We start from the raw sequence: 22,965 nt of genomic DNA, 5'->3' as shown, positions 1-22,965 counted from the left end.
GGGTGGGGAGTGCCCGGGGGGGGCGGGGCCAATAGGACACAGAATGTCTTAATCAAGACAGTGGTGGAATCTGCACACACCTGTCCCAACTCAGGATGGAGGGGCCAGGCCTCGGTGGCCTGTGAGGTCAGCAGGCCCCTCACTGCTTTATCCTCGGTGCCACCTCTCCCACACGAGGACTTGCAGTGCACAGATGACCATGCCCTGAGATGTGTGTCCCGCAGCCATCACATCTTAGGCAATGTAATCTTCACCATTATTTTCACCTTCAGACCTGTGAAGGGTGCAGCTAACTGGCCGCCATGATAGTTTAGCTAGGGGGTTGTCCCAGCCCTCACCTTCCTCCGAAAACCTTTCTGAACTTGGCATTGGTGCCTTTACCTCCCTGGTCAGTAGGGTCCCTGCATCTATTTAGGAATCTTCAAAAACAGCAGTTTGTGCTGATGGCAGGCAACCAGGTTAGGAAACTGAGGTTTGGAAGCCACAGTTAGGGTCTGCCCAGGGTACAGCAAGGGGCTCACATGGTCAGGATCCAGAGCTATGGAGGTCAAGCCTCAGGGCATGATGAGCAGCAGCCATAAGGACAGCAATCTGCTGCCCTGGTTGATTCTGGGAGTGGAATGCCAGGCAAAGCGGGCAGGACCAGAGGCTAGGATGGTGACTGTACTGAGAAGAAATGAATGGATTGCTCTTCTGGAATCAGACATTCTAAGATATGGGCAGCGTCCTGACCTGAGACATGCCATCCTCATAGCAGACCTCAAACTAGAGGATTAGCAAGTGCTGAGGACCCAGAGTCACTGCTCAGGCCCAGAAGCAAAATCTGGGTTTTCGGTTGTTCAGCACAGTACTCTAAGCTCAACCTCTTTACCCCAGACGCACACTGCAAATGAAGTCTGTTCTCTGCTTCAAGTCTCCCTGGGAGAGGAGGCCTACTGGATGAGTCTCTGGCCTCTGAGAGAATTTGATAGAGCTCTATGTGGTTTTGAACTTGAGAACTGGAGAGAGTTCAAACCCTCAGGGTGGAGGCCCTTAAGTATAAATGTTTTGTGCAGAAAGGTACTCCATTAGGTATATTAATGTAACGGAGAAAATTACTAGTTTTGCATGGATTTCACTTTTAAAGGGCATTGACACTAGTTCTCAACATGAAAATATTGGAGAGATTTAGAAATCAAGTAGACCAAGTCCATTTTACACAAAGGGTGACTGAGCTTCAGAGAGTTTAGGTGACTTGCCTGTTGCCAGGGACAGCATCTATTTTTGTTCTGTTCTCAAGGCAATAGCACCCCACTCTAGTACTCTTGCCTGGAAAATCCCATGGACGGAGGAGCCTGGTGGGCTGCAGTCCATGGGGTCGCTAGGCATCAGACATGACTGAGCGACTTCACTTTCATGCATTGGAGAAGGAAATGGCAACCCGCTCCAGCGTTCTTGCCTGGAGAATCCCAGGGACGGGGGAGCCTGGTGGGCTGCCGTCTATGGGGTCGCACAGAGTTGGACACGACTGAAGCAATTTAGCAGCAGCAGCAGCAGTAAACCCTATCAATGCTGATTTCTGTAGAGGGGAGGTTTTGTACTTGTTGGTTGAAAAAGAGTGAATGAATGAGCTAAAATTTGCATTGTACCTCAGGTCCACTTGGGAAGACAGTCTCTTTACAGAGCAAGCCAAGAGGTACAAGGTTGCAACATGGTTTTCATATTTCCTGGAGGTTCCATGATGTCTTCATGAAACAGGTACTGATTCATCTGTGTCGCTTGAGTGGTGGGTTTCATCAGGCCACATGTGTTCTTCCTCCTTGGCCTTTGACTGTTTGGGTGATTCATGAAGAAAAGTTGCAGGAATTCTGTGAGTGTTAGAATGCTTTTCTGATATGCCCCTTATCAGTCCCTATCCTTAAAAAAAGTCATCATTGTTTCTGCCCACGAGCCTAAGATCTCCCAGCCTATGAGCCCCAGAACCATTGCTCCTGTTGTAGAATTCTGGAGTGCCCCTTCCTATAAGTGTGCCCCTCTCATCGCCTTTACCAGGATAAGGTCTGAGGGGCAGGGTGGCCATGTGTAGTTCCAATGGGGCAGGTTGGCCAAGTTCATCTGTGTGTTTATCTCTCACCTATAGGGAAAACAGAGATGACAGCAATCTCTTTGACACTCATCCCATGGGGAGATAGGAGCCATTTCCTCTCCCTTTAATCTGCCCTGGCCTGTGACTACTTTGACCAATAGAATGTGGAAAGAGACACTTTGCTACCAGGAGTCTCTCCTCATCTCTTGGTGCCCTGGGCTGCCAAGTAACAGTCCCGCCTCCCAGCTAGAGGGAGGACATGAGGAAACCCTGACATTGCAGGGTGAGGGCAAGGGAGATGGGCCCTGATGAGCCAGCTAGCCCTGTCGCTGTGCCAGGCAGGTGAGAGAGGCTATCTTGAACCCTCTTGCCCTGCCCAGCCACCAACCAAGGGACTCTGCTTAATGCCACTTGGAGCCCAAGAATTACCCCACCCACCTCTGTCTGAATTCCTGACCCCCACGAACTCTATAGATAATAAAAGTATTAATTTGGGTTCCTGGGTATGAATCTCAGTTCTGCCACTTTCTGGCTGGGACTAGAAGTGAACATTGATTCTCTCTGAAACCTCACTCCAGAATATTCCAGTATTCTTTTCCCTGATGGCTCAGTTGGTAAAGAATCCACCTGCAATTTTGGAGACCTGGGTTTGATCCCTGGGTTGGAAAAATCCCCTGGAGAAGGGAAAGGCTACCCACTCCAGTACTCTGGCCTGGAGAATTCCATGGACTGTATAGTCCATGGGGTCACAAAGAATCAGACACGACTGAGCGACTTTCACTTTCACTTTCTGAAACTTAGTTTGAACATTTATAAAACTGGGTAACACTGCTTTCCTTTCAGAAGAATAGCATACACTGTAGTACAGTGTAAAGGACCTGGCCTATAGGAGGTGTGCAAGAGAACATTTTGCCAGCAAGCTGGAATTCCCTCGGGCAGGGCGGTTCTGGCAATAGCTCCTCTATACGGGGTGTGATGTCCCAAGAACTTCCTGGCTTGTCCTCTTGGGGACCTATGGTATTGGTAGGGAAGGGCCACCCAAAGATGCCCTAGGTCTGGGGGGCATTTGGTGAGCTGTAGGCCCATGTCTTGACCTGCCAGGAGTACAGGCATTGGGTTTATGGATGAGACACACCTGTATCTGCAAGGTGTGCCCATGTGCCCATGCTCATGTGTGTGTGGGCCAAAGAGGAGAAGGGACTGAGGTTAAAGCTGTTGAGTCCAGCGCAGGGCATCAGGTGGCAGCCCAGGAGGGTCACTGGAGATAATGCCCGGAAAGCTCTTCCTAAACTGTAAAGCGCTCTCTATGTGCAAGGCATTATTCTTAATAGCATGACAAGGAGGAGGAGATAGAGAAAGTGGGCAAGGAGAAATCCACCTGAATCCTCCTGATAGCAATTGTACATCTATAATTCCTTCGCCTTCTTCCCGCATTGGAATGTGATGGGGATTAGAGTGTCTAGCTGCAGAGGGCCCAGAGCCCCTTAGGAAAGGCTCAACCAGGACTTTATCTAATGAATCCCCTCCGAGAGTATTTTCTGTTGTGTGGATACATTCCCTGCTGGTAAGGGATGTATTCCATTGCCTGGGGCCCCTTCCCAGGGTATCTGTGAACCAGTAGGGCAGGGATGCGCTCACTCTCCAGGACGTACTAGTGGGTATGTCGGTTAAGTACTTAGAACTCTATAGACACAATTCTCATGTTCTCCCTCCTTGTCTCTGCCATGGAGAGAATAGCTCCCAGGGCTGCCCTTGTGACTCAGTTGGTAAAGAATCTGCCTGCAATGTGGGAGACCTGGGTTTAATCCCTAGGTTGGGAAGATCCCCTGGAGAAAGAAAAGGCTACCCACTCCAGTATTCTGGCCTGGAGAATTCCATGGACTGTATAGTCCATGGGGTCTCAAAGAGTCGGACATGACTGAGTGACTTTCGCTTTCACTTATCCCCACACCCCACACACCATGATGTGGTCCCCTGGAGTTTACTTGTGTGGCCCAGAGCTGCCAGCTTGTTGAGAAGCAAGAAATGCCCGGGGAGCCTTCTGTGGGTGCAGAAGTACTAGCTGTGATGCTGGAGTTCTTTGCTTTCCTGTAGAGTTACTTCCTCAAGTGGGGTTTCTCAAATGCATTCCAACCAGTCTTTCATCTGGAATGCTAGGGTCTTATTTCCACCTCACAGCCTGATCAGGCCCACCCTCTGCAAAGAAAAAGACAGCTCCAGGCTCCATGGGCAGGAGATGAATATTTGAAGCCGAAGATTTGAGACCATGAGGAGAGGTGGCCAGGTAAGATACAGAATGCCCAGTTAAATTCATATTTCAGATAAACAGTAAATAACTTTTTAGCATAAGTATGTCCTTAAAGAACTTCTCACGAAAAGTGAATTTTCAGAATAAGTATATCCCATGCAATACTTGGGACCTACTTATGCTAAAAAAAAAATTACTTGTTTGTCTGAAATTCAGAGCCAGTTGGGTGGGCACCTAGTGTTTCATTTGATAAATCCTGCAGGCCAGCCTGTGGATGTAGCCCCCTCCGGAAGCGGTGGTGGCTGGCCAGCCTGAGGACGCAGCCCCCAGCATCAGTGGTCTTGCGAACTGAGCTGAATTTTGCTGAATTTGCAAGTCAGCTTCAGCTGATTGTTTCCTCTTGAGGAATTCACTTGCTCCAAGGTCGGTGGCCCCAGGTAGGCAAGGTGCTGCCTTGTTATCTGGTTTGTCCAACAGCAAGTGCATTCTTCAACTGATCTAGAGAAGCCTCATGACTCATCCCCTCATGCCCTTTCTTTAAGCATACGAACAGCTCCCCATACCAAACAGCAAGTGCTCGACCATTGAATCAGAGTTAAAAAGGTTAACTCCGAGGATTTTATTTTCTTGTTTACATCCTGTTCTCATATCAAAGAGAATGTAGACCATCTGAGCTGTTAAACTCTCTCTAACCTTTTAACTGTTAGTAAACCAGACTCAAGCTTAATCAAGGCTAGAATGGGGCTCTCTTGTGCCCAGAGATCCATCCCAAAGCATAAGCCCCTCCATGAGGCCAAAGCTGGGAGTACAGACTCTCCCCAGCACCAGTTCTCCAGTCTTCCTCCCCTGCCACTCCACACCAGTTCCCCTGACTAGGAGGAGGTCTTGCTGACCTCCTGCTCTGGGGAGGCCTCGTTCCCATGTCCCTTGTCTCCCCCCGACCACCCTCCCCCATGTAAGGTCCTGCTCCATCTCCATACTGGAAATTCCCAAGATGCATTCCTTCAGTGGAAGCCTTTTGCATCCATAGGGATGCAGTTGCTTCCAGCACCAATGATGCCTTGAGGCTGATTGGTCCCTAGTACCTTGGACTGTGCTCCATAGGCCCTTTCCTGAGATTGTGCCAGGGGAGGAAGAAGCAGGGGAGGCTGACCTGAGTGTTCCCCAAAGGTGGGAGATGGTGGGGGGACAGTGAGGACGGAACACTGAGGACAGGGCATGTTGGCTGACCCCACGTCAGCCCTGCCCTGCACTCTCCCAGCACTACACTGTTCCAAGGCTGTCAGGTCGGGGCTTGTCCAAGAGCAAGTAGGACAGTCATAGGTTAGCAGGTAGATATTAACATGTCCTGAGAAGTGAATTTTTCAGGAAGTGGATTCTAATTAGAATGGAATGTGTCTCATCTTCAAACCACTAATTTTTTTTTTAATAAAAAGGGGGTTTCTGACTATATTTGTGGCAGCTCCCCAGGATGTTGGAGTGGAGGGGCAGATGTTTCTGTATGTGTGACAAGTATGTACGGGGAGCTCGGCACTGCCATGGACACTGTAATAAAGACAATAGAAATGATGGAGTGGCAAGAGTGCCTCCTGGGGGTGTGCAAATGCGGCAGAGCTGTGCTTTCCTGGAGGACAGCAGTTGTGTCCACACCTGCCCTGAGGGACTGGTCCCCATGGCAAGCACTGGAGTGACACCCTCCTAGTCTGCGGGCACTCGTGCCCAAGATGCTGCAGAGCAGAGAGGCTGAGACCACCAGCTTCCTATTCAGTCATCATCTGCTTGTTTCTTATTTTTTAATTTTTTAATTGGAGGATAATTGCTTTACAGTGTTGTGTTGGTTTCTGATGTACCATAACTATGTGTGTGTGTGTGTGTTTATCCCCTTCCTCATGAGCCTCCCTCCCATCCTCCAGCCCCCTTCCAATCCTCTGGGTCAACACAGAAGACCAGGCTGGGCTCCCTAAGTTACAGCAGCTTCCCACTAGCTGTCTGTTTTACACATGATGGTGTGTATGTGTCAGGGCTACTCTCTCAGTTCATCCCACCCTCTCCTTCCTATGCCTTCATCTCTATTCCTGCCCTGCAAATAGGTGCATCAGTACTATTTTTCCAGATTCCATATATATGCTTTAATATACCTACAATATTTGTTTTTATCTTTCTGACTTACTTCACTGTGTGGGGTAGGTTATTTCACCTCTCTGAGTCTTAGTTTCCTGGCCTGTAAATGGAGGTAGTTATATTTGTTACATATGGTTGTTGGAAAGAGCAAAAAAGATAACATAGACAAACGTCTCAGCACAATGTCTGTCCCTTCAGTTCAGTTCTATTCAGTCACTCAGTCGTGTCCGACTCTTTGCGACCCCATGAACTGCAGCACGTCAGGCCTCCCTGTCCATCACCAACTCCCAGAGTTTACCCAAACTCATGTCCATCGAGTCGGTGATGCCATCCAGCCATCTCATCCTCTGTCGTCCCCTTCTCCTCCTGCCCCTAATTTCTCCCAGCATCAGGGTCTTTTTCAATGAGTCAGCTCTTCCCATGAGGTGGCCAAAGTACTGGAGTTTCATCTTCAGCGTCAGTCCTTCCAGTGAACACCAGGGCTTCTCTCCTTTAGGATGGATTGGTTGGATCTCCTTCCAGTCCAAGGGACTGTCAAAGAGTCTTCTCCAACACCACAGTTCAAAAGCATCAATTCTTCGGGGCTCAGCTTTCTTCACAGTCCAACTCTCACATCCATACATGACCATTGGAAAAACCCTAGCCTTGACTAGATGGACCTTTGTTGGCAAAGTAATGTCTCTGCTTTTTAATATGCTATCTAGGTTGGTCATAACTTTCCTTCCAAGGAGTAAGTGTCTTTTAATTTCATCGCTGCAGTCACCATCTGCAGTGATTCTGGAGCCTCCAAAAATAAAGTCTGACACTGTTTCCACTGTTTACCCATCTATTTGCCATGAAGTGATGGGACTGGATGCCATGATCTTCGTTTTCTGAATGTTGAGCTTTAAGCCAACTTTTTCACTGTCCTCTTTCACTTTCATCAAGAGGCTTTTTAGTTCCTCTTCACTTTTTGCCATAAGGGTGGTATCATCTGCATATGTGAGGTTATTGATATTTCTCCTGGTAATCTTGATTCCAGCTTGTGCTTCTTCCAGCCCAGAGTTTCTCATGATGTACTCTGCATATAAGTTAAAAAAGCAGGGTGACAATATACAGCCTTGACATACTCCTTTTCCTATTTGGAACCAGTCTGTTGTTCCATGTCCAGTTCTAACTCTTGCTTCCTGACCTGCATACAGATTTCTCAAGAGGCAGGTCAGGTGGTCTGGTATTCCCATCTCTTTCAGAATTTCCCACAGTTTATTGTGATCCACACAGTCAAAGGCTTTGGCATAGTCAATAAAGCAGAAATAGATATTTTTCTGGAACTCTCTTGCTTTTTCCATAATCCAGTGGATGTTGGCAATTTGATATCTGGTTCCTCTCCCTTTCCTAAAACCAGCTTGAACATCTGGAAGTTCACGGTTCATGTATTGCTGCAGCCTGGCTTGGAGAATTTTGAGCATTACTTTACTCGCGTGTGAGATGAATGCAATTGTGCGGTAGTTTGAGCATTCTTTGGCATTGCCTTTCTTTGGGATTGGAATGAAAACTGACCTTTTCCAGTCCTGTGGCCACTGCTGAGCTTTCAAAATTTGCTACATATTGAGTGCAGCACTTTCACAGCATCATCTTTCAGGATTTGAAATAGCTCAACTGGAATTCCATCACCTCCACTAGCTTTGTTTGTAGTGATGCTTTCCAAGGCCCACTTGACTTCACATTCCAGGATGTCTGGCTCTAGGTGAGTGATCACACCATCGTGATTATCGTGGTCATGAAGATCTTTTTTGTACAGTTATTTTGTGTATTCTTGCCACCTCTTCTTAATATCTTCTGCTTCTGTTAAGTCCATACCATTTCTGTGCTTTATTGAGCCCATCTTCGCATGAAATGTTCCCTTGGTATCTCTCATTTTCTTGAAGAGATCTCTAGTCTTTCCCATTCTGTTGTTTTCCTCTATTTCCTTGCATTGATCACTGAGGAAGACTTTCTTATCTCTCCTTGCTGTTCTTTGGAACTCTGCATTCAGATGCTTATATCTTTCCTTTTCTCCTTGGCTTTTCGCTTATCTTCTTTTCACAGCTATTTGTAAGGCCTCCCCAGACAGCCATTTTGCTTTCTTTCATTTCTTTTCCATGGGAATGGTCTTGATCCCTGACTCTTGTACAATGTCACGAACCTCCATCCATAGTTCATCAGGCACTCTATCAGATCTAGTCCCTTAAATCTATTTCTCACTTCCACTGTATAATCATAAGGGATTTGATTTAGGTCATACCTGAATGGTCTAGTGGTTTTCCCTACTTCCTTCAATGTAAGTCTGAATTTGGCAATAAGGAGTTCATGATCTGAGCCACAGTCAGCTCCTGGTTTGTTTTTGTTGACTGTATAGAGCTTCTCCATCTTTGGCTGCAAAGAATATCATCAATCTGATTTCAGTGTTGACCATCTGGTGATGCCCATGTGTAGAGTCTTCTCTTGTGTTGTTGGAAGAGGGTGTTTGCTATGACCAGTGCATTCTCTTGGCAAAACTTGTCTGTCTCTTAGTGAATGTTTAATAAATGGTACTGATTATTATTAGAAAACATATTAATTAGGTCTGTAGTGTCTTAACACACTTGGTTGTTTTTAAAGTAATGCCTTTTAAGCTGCCTGCTTAATTCAGGTTTATTCTTAGCTTCGCAGTAGAGACTACTATCTTTCCTGAAATGTTTTCCCCTACATTTTCACCTTTTGTGTTTTCTTTTCTTGATATCTCTTGAGGCATCTCAGAAATGAAGCTGAGTATGAACTGGATAAGTAGTTGTTCAGGAGAGACCTCAGAAATGGAATTTAGTGCTACTGTGGTACATAGCACATTAATGTGTGCACCATGGACCCAGGGGACCCTTTTAGGGGTTCTTCAAGTTCAGAACTGTCTTTGTAATAAAACTTATATGCCATTTGCCTATTTCACTGCATTGATGTTTGCACAGATAGAGGGTAAAGGTTGGATCTACCTGCCTATGAAGCTAATATTCCTACTTATTGCCTTAGCAAGACTTAAAGCAGTAGCATCAAAGTGTACAAGTGGTTGTTCTGTCCTTTACTAACAATCTCTCAAAGAAACAAACAGAAAAGGTCAGTTTCACTTAAGAATACCCTTGATGAAGTAGTACAAGTTAATTTTTTTTTTTTTTTAAAGTTTTGGTCCTTGAGTACATGTCCTTTTAAGATTCTGGATGATACTGAGTTCAAATAAAAAACTTCTGCTGTACACTGAAGTATCATGGTTGTCTCAAGGAAAAGTACATATTTATTTGAGTTGCACGCTGAACTAGCCATTTTTTAAATGGAACATCACTTTTTACTGGAAAGAACAATAGACATACAAATTATGGCGATTCAGAGTTGGACATTTGGCACGTATTTAACTTAAAAATAAAAGGAGTGAGCCTTTCATTCCAGGGAAGTGAAGTGAAGTGGAGTGGAAGTCGCTTAATAGTGTCTGACTCTTTGTGACCCCATGGACTGTAGCCCACCAGGCTCCGCTGTCTATGGGGATTCTCCAGGCCAGGATACTAGAGCGGGTTGCCATTTCCTTCTCCTCATTCCAGGGAAAACCACTGAAAATATTGTTTGCTAATGATAACAATAAAATATGAGATTTCAAGTGAAAATTAGAGTTTGGGGAACCTTGACAGTTTCCTGTTATTTCAGAGATTTTATTTTAATGACTTTAGTCTTTCTTTATACCATATGATATGTCAACATTTGAAAAATCTGCATAACTCATTGTATTGATATTTACCAAATGACCAATATATGATGTGACTAAATCAAGCGTAAGTAAAACTTCCATGAAAAATTCAAAATAGAAGAGTAACATTTTAATTAAACATTAATGCAAAATTGTTGTTTAGGTATAAATGCCACATTGTAACCAAACTTACTGATTTTTGGTGTAATATTAAAGAATAGCCTCAGTTATCTGAAAAGCTTACTACAATGCCTTTCTTTTTTCCAACTACATATCTGAGTGAGACTGATTTTCTTTGTATACTTCAGCGAAAATAACCTATAACATGACTGTGGAAGCTGATGTTAAATGATGAATCAAATGCTAAATGTTGAACCCAAAGTAAAGGGATTTGAGAAATTGTAAAACAATGTTAGTCTTCTCACTTTTATAGAAAATATAGTTTTATTGAGAATATAGATATTTTTCATAAAATATGTTATTTGTGTTCGCATATAATGAGTTTATTATTGGGGTTCTCAATAATTTTTAAGATTATCAAGGGACACTGAGACGAAAAATGTTTGAGAACTGCTGCTGCAGCAAATGCTTTGTTCTTTCTGAACTGTACTCTTCCTGCATTTTATTGTAAGTATTGTGGCTTCTCTGGTGGCTCTGACAGTAAAGAATCCACCTGCAAGGCGGGAGACCTGGCTTCAATCCCTGGGTTGGGAAGATCCCCTGGAGGAGGGTATGGCAATCTACTCCAGTGTTCTTGCCTAGAGAATCCCGTGGACAGAGGAGCCTGAGGGGCTACAGTCCATGGGGTCTCAGAGAGTTGGACACAGCTGAGTGACTAGGCACACACACATTGTTGCATGTGTCTCTCTCCCTTGCTGGGCATACAAGCTTGGAGAACAGCTTATTTTTCTTTACATTCCCAGCAACTTGCACACAGCAGGGCACATGGTAGATGTCTGGCAAATATTTAATGAGTGCAGTGATGGTTGCTGGATTGTTTGTCCATCTATAAAGATGGGATCTGTTGGTCCACAGAGTGACCTGAAATGCCCCCTTGGCACCTGTGTAGTAACTTGAGTATGTTAATTGCTTTCTAGTCTGAGGCATTCATCCTCCAATTGAAAAATAGGAAATAGGAATTCCTCAGCCCCCATCCAGACCTACTGACTCAGAAACTCAGAATTGGGGCCAGCCATCCTCTGGGTTTTAACAGGTCTTCCAGGTAGTTCTGATGTACCTTAAAATTAGAGATCTTCTAAACACTTTTTATTCTCCTGTAAAATGGAAATTAAAAGTCTCCCTCCTGAGGTTGCCAACACATTTTATGAGATGACACTCATAAGATGCTTAGTAGCAGTACCTAAACCTTTGAGAATCAGTACCTATTCTCATTTTAAAGGATAAGAATGCCTGGACTGTTTTATATCTTACATCTTATTGGACTGTTTCCTTGCCCATACCCCTGCCGTTGCTCATATTTGGGGGCCCTGAGCTCAGGGTAAGGAGGGTGACGGAGTTGGGGAGGGAGCAGAGAGGCCCAGGAGGTCAAGGAAGAGTGGGGTGCAGCCAAGCCCCTGAGCCTTCTGTCTCCTCTCTCCCTGATGAACGCCTGACAGCCTGTAACCCCACAGGCTCCCTGGTCCTACCTCAGTGAGGGACAGCAAACAGCAGTCCAGTGAACTCCAAAAGAGGCCCCGAAGGAGGGGGAGAGAAGTGACAGCTGGGAGAGGCTGAGAGAGGAGAAATGCTTGGCAAATTAGAGCAGGTAACCTTTGCAGATGGCAGCTGGGGAAGCAGAAGTTGAGAAGCTGTCATTCCAAAGTACGACTTGACAAAGGAAGTGAATCAGCACCTTGGCAGACAGGTTCCTGAGCTTCTCATGTCACATGCTGCATTCAGCCTGGCTTATCAGAGGCCCCATTCCTGTGGCCCTATTAAAGGTCCATTGGCATCTGCACGTCTTCTCGTTAATTGGAAACGCATTGAACAGCACAGCCAGCAAAAGTCCATTGAGGATGCAGGGCATCAGTAGGACTGACAGACCCATTAACTCTTCTCTGCCTGCAGCTCTCAGCTTTCTGTATGCAAGGGCTTTCCAGGGGCAGAATGCTTCCTCTCCAATACACTGACTCATTCATTCGTTCATTTTCTTTGTTCCTTCCCTTAACAAACATTTATTCACACCCGTGTGGTAGCCTCAGGGGTTCTTAAACAGAAGAAGCATTGTTTTCCCTCATATTTGGCTTTTGATTGTCAAAGTTGGAGGGTGTAAGGGCAAATAGTGGGTAAGAGGATGCTGTAATGCACAGGCATGTGTGCACGCTAAGTCGCTTCAGTCATGTCTGACTCTTTGTGACGCTATGGACTGTAGCCCACCAAGCATCTCTGCCCATGGGATTCTCTAGGCAAAAATTCTGGAGTGGGTTGCCATTTCATTCTCCAGGGGATCTTCCCGACCCAGGGGTCAAACCCATGTCTCTTAAGTCTCCTGCATTGGCACGTGGGTTCTTTACCACTAGCGCCACCTGGGAAGCCCATGATGCATAAGACAGCTTACTAAGACCAAGAATTATTTGGCCCTTAATGTCAGTAGTGCTGGCTTCCCAGATGGCTCATTGTTAAGAATCCACCTGCCAAGCAGGAAGTGTGGGTTTGATTCCTGATTTGCAAAGATCCCCTGGAGGAGGAAATGGCAACCCACTCTAGTATTTTTGCTTGGGAAATTCCATGGACACAGGAGCCTGGCAGATTACAGTCCATGGGGTCACAAATAGTCAGATGTGTCTTAGAGACTAAATAACAACAGCAAAGTCAGTAACACTGAGATCAAGACCCCTGAGCTAGATGGAAGATGGATATGCAGCGGTTACCCAGAGAGTGAATAGGCCGTGGAAACAGCAGATAGCAACCTATGATGTCAAGGTAAAGACCTATACAATGGAGTGATGGCTTGAAGAGGGAGCCTGGGGAAGCCATTCTCTCTAGGGGTCAGTGGAGAACAAGGGCGGGGCTGCTAGGGAGGGTGGCATGAGCACAGATTGAGGTCTCAGGGAGAGAGGAAAAAGAAGCCTCCTGTAGTCGTTGCTGAGTCTCCCTTTGAGTCTTAGCAAGTCTCTCCTCTTGCCAAGGGCCCACACCCTTAGGTTCGAAACTGGTGTTGTGAACTGTAGGGGAGTTGAGTAGCTATGTTGTCACTGCAGCCACCACTCCATGCACATGGAGGGAGCTAGTCACACTTGCTGGGCGGTGAGTACTGTGTTCTCGCACCACGGCATCTACACCAGGGCCCTCGATCATGAGGCCACTCTGACTTCTGCTCCTTCCAACTTTGTGCCTCCTCACATGAGTGTCTGTCTCAGGAGATGATGAAGTAGCTCGAATGCCCAATCAATAGCCAGTTCACTCCTGCTTCCTTCCTCTGTGGGCTTGGTTGCTAAGCATACATTTCTAGAAGGTGTGGGGACTGGTTGAGCTAGAGCTAGAGTTTTTTGCCCTGTGGGTGCTTCCTTATAGGCTCAGAAGTGGGCCGTCTTCTATTCCTCTGAAGAAGGTGCCTCTGGCCGTCATGCTCCACTGGCTGTTTGGGGAGCTAAATGGAGCAGCCTGGTCTACAAGCCCAGCCTTCTTATTACTCCTACGCCATCACAGGACTGCACTCAGCTTTCAGCAGCTGAGCAAGAGAGGAGCCTCCTGATTGAAAAGCATCTCCTCACTGAAGTCTTTGAGACTACATCTTTAAGCTGCTTAATGTGCTTTGTCGGTTGTGTAACAAATGCTTTGGCTAACAACAACAACAATCATTTCATTAATATTTCTCACAATTCTAAGATTTGCTGGACTTAGCTGGGCACATCTTTCTCACTGTCTCTTGTGCCGTTGTGATCGGATGGCGCTGGGCTGGGATCGTAGACAAGGCTTCTGCACTTGCAGGTCTGGTGGTCAATGGTAGCTGTCAACTGAGAACTCAGCTGGGACCATCATCCAGAAAACACCTTTCTTCTCCATGTGCCTTGGGCTTCTTCACAGTATGATGACTGGGTTCCAAGAGGGAGTGTCCCAGGAGACAGGAATTGAAAGCTTCCAAGAGTTTCCTAATGCTACTGTTTGGAAGCTGACATAGCAGAGCTTCCATCATTGTCAACACCTCAAACAGTGACAGGAACTCAGAGCTCAGATAAGGGTGGAGACATATACCCTACCTGTGAATGGGTAGAATGTCTGGTACTTTGGGGGCCATGGATGTGGAAGCAACCTAGATGTCTATTGGTAGACGAATGGATAAGAAAGCTGTGGTACTTATACACAATGGAATATTACTCAGCTATTAAAAAGAACACATTTGAATCAGTTCTAATCAGGTGGATGAACCTGGAGCCTATCATACAGAGTGAATTAAGTCAGAAAGAAAAACACCAATACAGTATATTAATGAATATATATGGAATTTAGAAAGATGGTAATGATGACCCTATATGTGAGACAGCAAAAGAGACACAGATATAAAGAACAGACTTTTGGACTCTGTGGGAGAAGGCAAGGGTGGGATGATTAGAGAGAATAGTATTGAAACATGTATATTACCATATGTGAAACAGATCACCAGTCCAAGGTCAGTGCATGAAACAGGGCACTCAAAGCTGGTACACTGGGACATCCCTGAGGGATGGGATGGGGAGAGAGGTGGAGGGGGGGGTGTTCAGGATGGGGGACACATGTATGCCCTTGGCTGATTCATGTCAATGTATGGCAGAAACCACCACAATATTGTAAAGTAATTAGCCTCCAATTAAAATAAATTAATTAATTTAAAAAATCCTTCACAACAAGCATGTGATTAGAGAAGAGCAAACAGGCTCTTCATCCATTCATTCATTGACCACATAGTCCTGAGCACTAGTTTTGTGTCAGGTTCTCTGACACAGAGGCAAAGCCATGCTTCCTGCCTGTGAGTAATTCAGCACTCCTGGGCTAACTTCTGGACCTTTGAACTCTGTGCTTTGATTGTTCTTTGTGCTTGAAAACCTGAATTGGAACAGTACACAGTGTCCTGCTGTGAGCTTCCAGTGGTAACCTCGGGACAAGCTTCCCCAAGGAGACTCCCCACAGGCAGTGAAGGCTGCTTTTTTCTTCCATTTTAGTCTTCACAGCCAATGTGTTCCCTTTGGAATTTAAGCTCACGTGCAATGGGTGTTCTCTTGTGCGTGCTCTGTTGCCAAGTTGTGTGTGACTCTGTGTGACCCTATAGGGTGTATCCTGCCAGGTTCCTCTGTCCGTGGGATTATCCAGGCAAGAATACTGGGGTGGGTTGCCATTTCCTCCTCCAGGGGATCTTCCCGATTCAGGGATTGAACTCCAGGCTCCTGCTTGTCAGGTGGATTCATTTACCACTGAGCCACCTGGGAAGCCCAGGTATTCTGTTACTAGCATTCAAACTGATACAGAGTGTTGACTGCGAATGAATTGGAGGGAATGATACGAGGATGAATGTCTGACTGCCATGGAAGGCTAATGAGGACCCTTTTGAGGATTAAACTTTAAGGTTTTTGTCTTACATGCTTACTTTATAGCCTAACCTTTGAGTTAGATGTGATTCTCCTGGGAAACCACCGAAAATGTAATGACCATCTACAGCCATTGTTAATTCTATAGAAGAGAAGACATCTTAACCCCAACCTCCCAAAGTGGCAAGGACATAATAATAAAGGGCAGTCCTTTCAATTAAAATGAATGTATCTTTATTAGAGCATATTGAATTTTTCATATTTTTGTCATGATACTGCAGATTATTAATCAGTCTTGTGGGCACTGTCTTCCTGGGGCCCATCCTTTCTGCATGGGAAAGTTAGTGGCCTTGAATTTTTAGGCCATGGTTTCTGCTTCCTGCAGTTTGGGCCTCATCTCATTCATGAGTATCTGCTTTAGAACCTCTGATCCACTCTTAGTTGCTGATGGAATAACTCCAATATCCAACTGCCAGCCATATTTATGTCTTTTTATCCTTGATTTTCTGGGCTCTGGTAACTTTGAGAATGGCTAAAAGAAAGGGAAATAAGAAAGCCAGCAAGCTAGAGTGTCTGCGGGGGCGGCCATTTCATTCTAGCCCACACTTACTCTGGGCTTGGATCTCAACCACTTTCTCTTCTTCCCAAAGTTTTTTTCATTTTTGCTTTGAAAAATATGTAGACAAACGCAGCAAGGTGTTTATTCTCTAATAATAACCACCCCTCCCCCCACCAGTCTCCTTCCTATCATTCCATTAATGACTTAGTCCCTTGGAGGTTTCCTCTTGGAAATTTAGGAATGGCTCAAGCAAAAGCTGTCATCTTGCTAAATCGTTTCTGGTCATAGCTTCAAGATTGATTAGCACCTGCTCTCCTATTTCTCCCTACCTGCAGGCATCTTTGAGAGAAACACACTGAAAAGACGACCACGGTAGGGACCTACGTAATTCATAAATGGCTTTGACTGCATGGGTTTTGATGAGGCAATATGGAAAATGATTGCATTAAGCATTGCTATTTATTTACTTGACTTTGTACAGGACAATCAATTTGTTCACATTCCGTGCCTCCTGTCAGGAAGTTAAATGGTGGAGAAGGCAAACTGGATGCATTACCTCATTGCTCTAAGAGATGCTGTCACTTTGCAAATCACTTTAGATTGTTTTTAATAACAGCATCTTTCATTCCTGTCCACAGCGAGAGAGGAGAGTCTCTCTCTACAGAGAACAGGATGCCAGGAAGGTGAGCTCTGACCAGGGAAAGATGAGCTCATTTTTCCTTGAACTCTATGAAAATGCTGTTTCCTAGGTCAGATATCAGCAATTTCATACAGATCAACCTAACATTTTAACGCATGTCTTTGCCAGTACAGAGTTGATCTCTACTGGGAAGAAAGAAACAGGTTGTATGTGAGCATTTAGGAAACGATTTCCAGTCCTTGCAGAGGCCTGGAAGGACTCAGGTCACAGCCCTGGTCACAGCAGACATCAAACTGGGTTTATGTAAAAAGATGGCTGGTCAAAGGTAGAACAGAACCCATGGATGGGCTTGATGGAACAGTGTTATGAATCTCTGGTATGTATTGACTGAATATTTTGGAAGTTCTGGAAAATTGACTGGTAGGATACATAGTACCTTCAATATGGTCTCTGAGTTTCAATAAATGTTGAAATTTGAAGTTGAATTAGCTTCTAGATTTGAGGGAACAGCTGGGTAGAAAAAGAAAAACTTAAAAGAAAGCTTTTGATTTAGGAGATGCAGAATGAAGGGGGAAAGTAGCTTAGACACTAGGTGGACTATGAATTTAGGCTCTGGCAGCTCAATAACCAAGTCATGGTGTCTCCAAGGATTGGCCTTTTTCTTATCTGTTAGATTAGTGTGATAGTTAATTTACTGTGTCAGCTTAACTAGACCATGGTATCCAAATATTTGGTCAAATGTTTCTCAGATGTCTCTGTGAAGTTTTTTTTAGCTGATATTAACATTTAAATCAGTAGACTTTGAATAAAACGTATTACCTTCCATAATGTGGGTTGTTGTTCAGTCACCAAGTCATGTCCAACTCTTGGCGACCTCATTGGATTGCATCACACCAGACTCTCCTGTCCTTCACTATCTCTTGGAGTTTGCTCAAATTCATGTCTATTGATTCAGTGATGCTATCTAACCATCTCATCTTCTGCCACCTCTTCTCCTTTTGCCTTCTACTTTATCAGCATCAGGGTCTTTTCCAATGAGTTGACTCTTTACATCAGGTGGCCAAAATACTGGAGCTTCAGCTTCAGCATCAGTCCTTCCAATAAGTACTCAGAGTTGATTTCCTTTGGGATTGACTGGTTTGGTCTCGTTGCAGACCGCAGGACTCTCAAGAATCTTCGTCAGCACCACAGTTAGAAAGCACTCAGCCTTCTTTATGGTCCAGTTGTTCACATTCATAAATGAATACTGGAAAAACCATAGCTTTGACTAGACAGACATTTGTGGGCAAAGTGATGGCTCTGCTTTTTAATATGCTCTCTAGCTTTGTCATAGCTTTCCTTCCAAGGAGTAAGGGTCTTAATTTCATAGCTGCAGTCACCATCTATGGTGATTTTGGAGCCCAAGAAAATAAAATCTGTTGCTGCTTCCACTTTTTTCCCTTCTATTTTCCATGAAGTGATGAGACCAGATGCCATCTTAGTTTTCTGAATGTTGAGTTTTAAGCCAACTTTTTCACTCTCCTCTTTCACCTTCATCAAGAGGCTCTTTAGTTCCTCTTTACTTTCTGCCGTTAGAGTAGTATCATCTGCATATCCAAGGTTATTGGTATTTCTCCTAGCAATCTTGATTCCAGCTTGTGATTCATCCATCCTGGCATTTCACATGATGTACTCTGCATAAAGTTAAATAAGCAGAGTGACAATATACACCCTTACTGTACTCCTTTCTCAATTTGGAACCATTGTTCCATTTCCGGTTCTAACTTTTGCTTCTTGACCTGCATACAGGTTTCTCAGGAGATAGGTAAGGTGGTCTGGTATTCCCATCTCTTTCAGAATTTCCCACAGTTTCTTGTGATCTATACAGTAAAAGGCTTTAGAGTACTCAATGAAGCTTACTCTGTGATCCAAAAAATGTTGGCAATTTGATCTCTGGTTCTTCTGCCTTTTCTAAACCCAGACTGTACATCTGGAAGTTCTTGGTTCATGTACTGCTGAAGCCTAGCCTGAAGGATTTTGAGCATAAACTTACTAGCATGTGAAATGAGCACAGTTGTACAGTAGTTTGAACATTCTTTGACATTGCCCTTCTTGGAGATTAGAATAAAAACTGACCTTTTCTAGTTCTGTGGCCACTGCTGCATTTTCCAAATTTGCTGACATATTGTGTGCAGCACTTTAACAGCATCATCTTTTAGGATTTGAAATAGCTCACCTGAAATTCTGTCACCTTTACTAGTGTTGTTTGTAATAATGCTTCCTAAGGCCCATTTGACTTCATACTCCAGGATGTCTGGCTCTAAGTGAGTGACCACACCATCATGGTTATCCAGGTTATTAAAACTTTTTTTGTATAGTTCTTCTGTGTTTTCTTGCCACCTCTTCTTAATTGTTTATGCTTCTGTTAGGTTCTTACTGTTTCTGACCTTTATCTTGCCCGTCCTTTCATGAAATGTTCCCTTGATATCTCTGGTTTTCTTGAGGAGATCGCTAGTCTTTCCCATTCTATTGTTTTCCTGTATTTCTTTGCATTGTTAATTTAAGGAGACCTTTTTTTAAATCTCTTGTTGCTATTCTTTGGAACTCTGCATTTACTGGGATATATCTTTCCCCTTCTCCTTTGCCTTTTGCTTCTCTTCTTTTTTTAGCTATTTGTAAAGTCTCCACAGACAGCAACTTTGCCTTCTTGCATTTATTTTTCTTGGGGATGGTTTTGGTCACTGCTTCCTGTACAATTTTACGAACCTTTGTCTGTAGTTTTTCAAGCACTCTGTCTACCAAATCTAATCCTTTGAATCTATTTGTCACCTCCACTGTATAATCATAAGGGATTTGATTTAGGTCATACTTGAATGGCCTAATGGTTTTCCTACTTTCTTCAGTTTAAGCCTGAGTTTTGTAATTTAGTAGTGCATGAGCTGAGCCACAGCCAGCAGCGGGTCTTGTTTTTGCTGACTGGATAGAGCTTCTCCGTGTTTGACTGTGAAGAATGTAATCAATCTGATTTCAGTATTGACTATCTGGTGACGTCCACGTGTAGAGTCATCTCTTGTGTTGTTGGAAAAGAGTGGCCCTCATCTAATCAATTGAAAGCCTACAGTTGAAAAAAAAAAAAAGGCTGACATCCCCCAAGAAAGAGTGAATTTTGTCAGTAGCCTTTGGACTTGAATTGTAACTCTTCCTGGGTTTTAGAACACTGAGCTCTCCTGCATGTTCAGATCCACAATTGTGTCAGCCAACTCCTTAAAATCTCTGTCTCTGCCTCTATCTCTCTTTCTCTCTCTCCAAACATATACACACCCCTCATTGGTTCTGTTTCTATAGACAATTCTGACTAATGGAGCAGGTAAAATAATTTTTAAGTTATCCCACTCATTCATTCAAGGCTTGAAGGCTCTACTCTGTGTCTGACCTGGCACAAGGTGCCTTGACATGAATTTAACCTCTGGGAGACGACAACTGTCTCATCTGCTGCTAGACCCCCTGTCCCCTTCATGACACCTAGCACACATTATGTTCCTCTTAAATGATCATTCTTTTTCTTTTTGAGCCCTTAAATTCTGGGTTCGTTCCAGGGGAGTGGAGGTTGGCTTGAAACTGGAGCAGAACGAAAGCAGATCGAAAGATGGGATGCAGAGTCTACAGAGCCCTGGGAAGCCAGGTGCAGAGAGGAAAACCCCAGAGCTCTGGGTAGAAGCCTGGAAGGGTCTGGGTGGGCGTGCTGCGCATCTTGGATCCCCCTACTCTGGGGGGCATCAGGTGGCCTCCCACACAGGAGAAGAGAGCAGTGGCCTCAGAGCATGGCCACCTAAACCCACCGTTGCTGTACTAAGGACCTTGATTGTCCATGGGGGGCCTGAGACTGCTCGCAGTGCTTGCTGGCTTTGACATTGGCTCACTGGATCTTCCCGGATTTATTATAAAAGACTTGGATTATATACATATATATTGTTCTTTCTGCCAGATGCAACACAATTTCCACAAACACTGCACATTTATTCCTTATAAACTCAAAGTTTTTATAGGCTCAATTTTCTTTTTCTCCGCATGGGTTTCATCCCTTCCTTTCTGGGTGTTTTCTTGATTTTAAAGCTGCTTCTTCCAAAAGCGTCCATTTGTCCTGTTGCACCTCATTCCCTTGTGTGTCCTGATGCCTAGAGAATATTCCTCTGGCCTCACTTTTGATTTTTGACCAAGTAAATTAAGTATTTTTAATGTACAGTTGGACCTTTGTATCTGCAGTTTCCACCTCTATGGATTCAATCAACCATGGATCAAAAATATCCAAGAAAAAAATTCCAGAAAGTTCCAAAAAGCAAAACTTGAATTTGCCATGCACTGGCAAATATTTACATGGCATTTACATTATATTTACAGCTATTTACGTAGCATTTACATTGTACCAGGTGTTGTATGTAATCTAGAGGTGAGTTAAAATATAGGGAAGGATAAGCACTGGTTATTTACAAATGCTGCAGTGTTTTATATAAAGGACTTGAAAGTCTGCAGAGTTTAATATCTGCAGGGGTCCTGGAACCAACCCCCTGCAGATACTGAAGGATGACTATGCAATTAACAGATGCCTACTGTCAAAAATTTGAAAAGTTAACATAATAAAGAAGTAGGCAACAAAGTATCCATAATTCTGTTAATATTTTGGTATGTTTACTTTAACTTGTAGCCTCATTATCTGGTTTATTAGCATTTGGAACCTAACAATCTAGTCCAAACATTTGATATAAAACATCATGAACCTTCTTTTTAATGACTGTCCATTTGGCTGTCTACCTTTGGGTATAATATCATATAGAAAATGAATTTCCATAATGTTGGACATTTGGTTTGTATCTGCTTTTCATAAAATGATGATGCATAACACTTCAGAGAACATATTGTAGCTAGCTCTCCGTCTGTCTTTTGGGGTCCATATTTAGGGGAGATTCCATCCTACTGCTGGCTCACATGTCCCGTGCACTCCCGTGGGCCTGCCCTGTGCTCAACGCTGCCTGGTTGCTTGTGAAGCAGCCTTATGGAATTGCTGCCATGACTCTCATTTTTTAAAGACAAGAACACTGAGGTACAAGGAGATGAGGTGACTGGGACCTGTGCATGGTTTTTGCTTAGTTTGCAAGTGGCAGAACCCTCTTTGTGAGTGAAGGGGGTCATGCAGTCAAGGTTGGCACCATCCTGTACTTACTTGGTTGGTGCCCACAGGGATGGCTGCCTCGTCTCTATGATGCGGCCCCCACGGCACAGATCTAGGTGGTCCCTTCTTCTCCATCTGTGGGGAGGCTCCTCCTCTCTCCATCCATGCACCTAGACCTGTGGCCTAGAGGACAGGAAGCAGGAAACACAGCATCTCCCCAGGGCCTTTCTGCCCAGGGTTTCCCGGGACAGCACTGTGCCCTGTATCCTTTGTCCTGGCACTGATCGCCTACCCGTCAGCTGTTTACTCCCTGGAGAAAGAGTGCCACTCACTTCCAAGACCAGGACTGGTGACCGCAGTACCATAAAACTTGCACATCACCGTGGACCACTGGGCTGGAGCCTTCTGCCTCCCAAGCTTGCACAGGGCACTCTGCATACAGTAAGGGTGAGGCTCCATCCTGCAGAGCTGATGCTCACCCTCAGGCTATAGAGGCTCCGCAGACACTGCACACACTCCTTGTCCTCTTCAAACGGAGCAATCCGGCTAGGCTCTTCCCAGAATGCACCCCTCCGCAGGCCTGTGGGCTTCCTGGAGCCTCTGGTAGGACTTATCATAAGCAAAGCCAACGAGATGCTCTGTGTTCTCTTCCCCGAGGCCGCAGAGAGCGTGGGGATGAGCTCAGGTGTGCTAATGGCACCCCTGGCACATCTGAGGAAAGACAGGGCCACATCGGGGCAGACAGGAGATGGCAACATCAAATCCAGGACTGGGAAAAATAATTTAAATTCTGTCTTTCTTTTCTCCTGGTCTCATTAGATTTCCAACAGATTTCATGCTTCCAAATGCATTTGCCACAGAGAGATATCTGAGGTTTCTCAGAGGTCTTGCAGACAAGCAGGCAGGAAGGGAAGAGGCTGGACCCTGGGAGCAGGGCTGCTGGCAAGCAGGCGATCTGAGG

At 44.8% G+C, this 22,965-nt stretch overlaps 1 protein-coding gene across 1 annotated transcript in view; it reads left to right on the top strand.

Annotated features, from left to right (window-relative positions):
* The window catches only part of EPHB1 (EPH receptor B1), a 317,259-nt gene that overhangs the window by 102,854 nt on the left and 191,440 nt on the right, over nt 1–22,965 (top strand). The window lies entirely within an intron of this gene.

The sequence above is a fragment of the Budorcas taxicolor genome, chromosome 1 (assembly GCF_023091745.1).
Source record: "Budorcas taxicolor isolate Tak-1 chromosome 1, Takin1.1, whole genome shotgun sequence".
Classification (NCBI taxonomy): domain Eukaryota; kingdom Metazoa; phylum Chordata; class Mammalia; order Artiodactyla; family Bovidae; genus Budorcas; species Budorcas taxicolor.
Note: the sequence above shows the minus strand (reverse complement) of the source record. Positions and strands in the feature narration are given on the sequence as shown.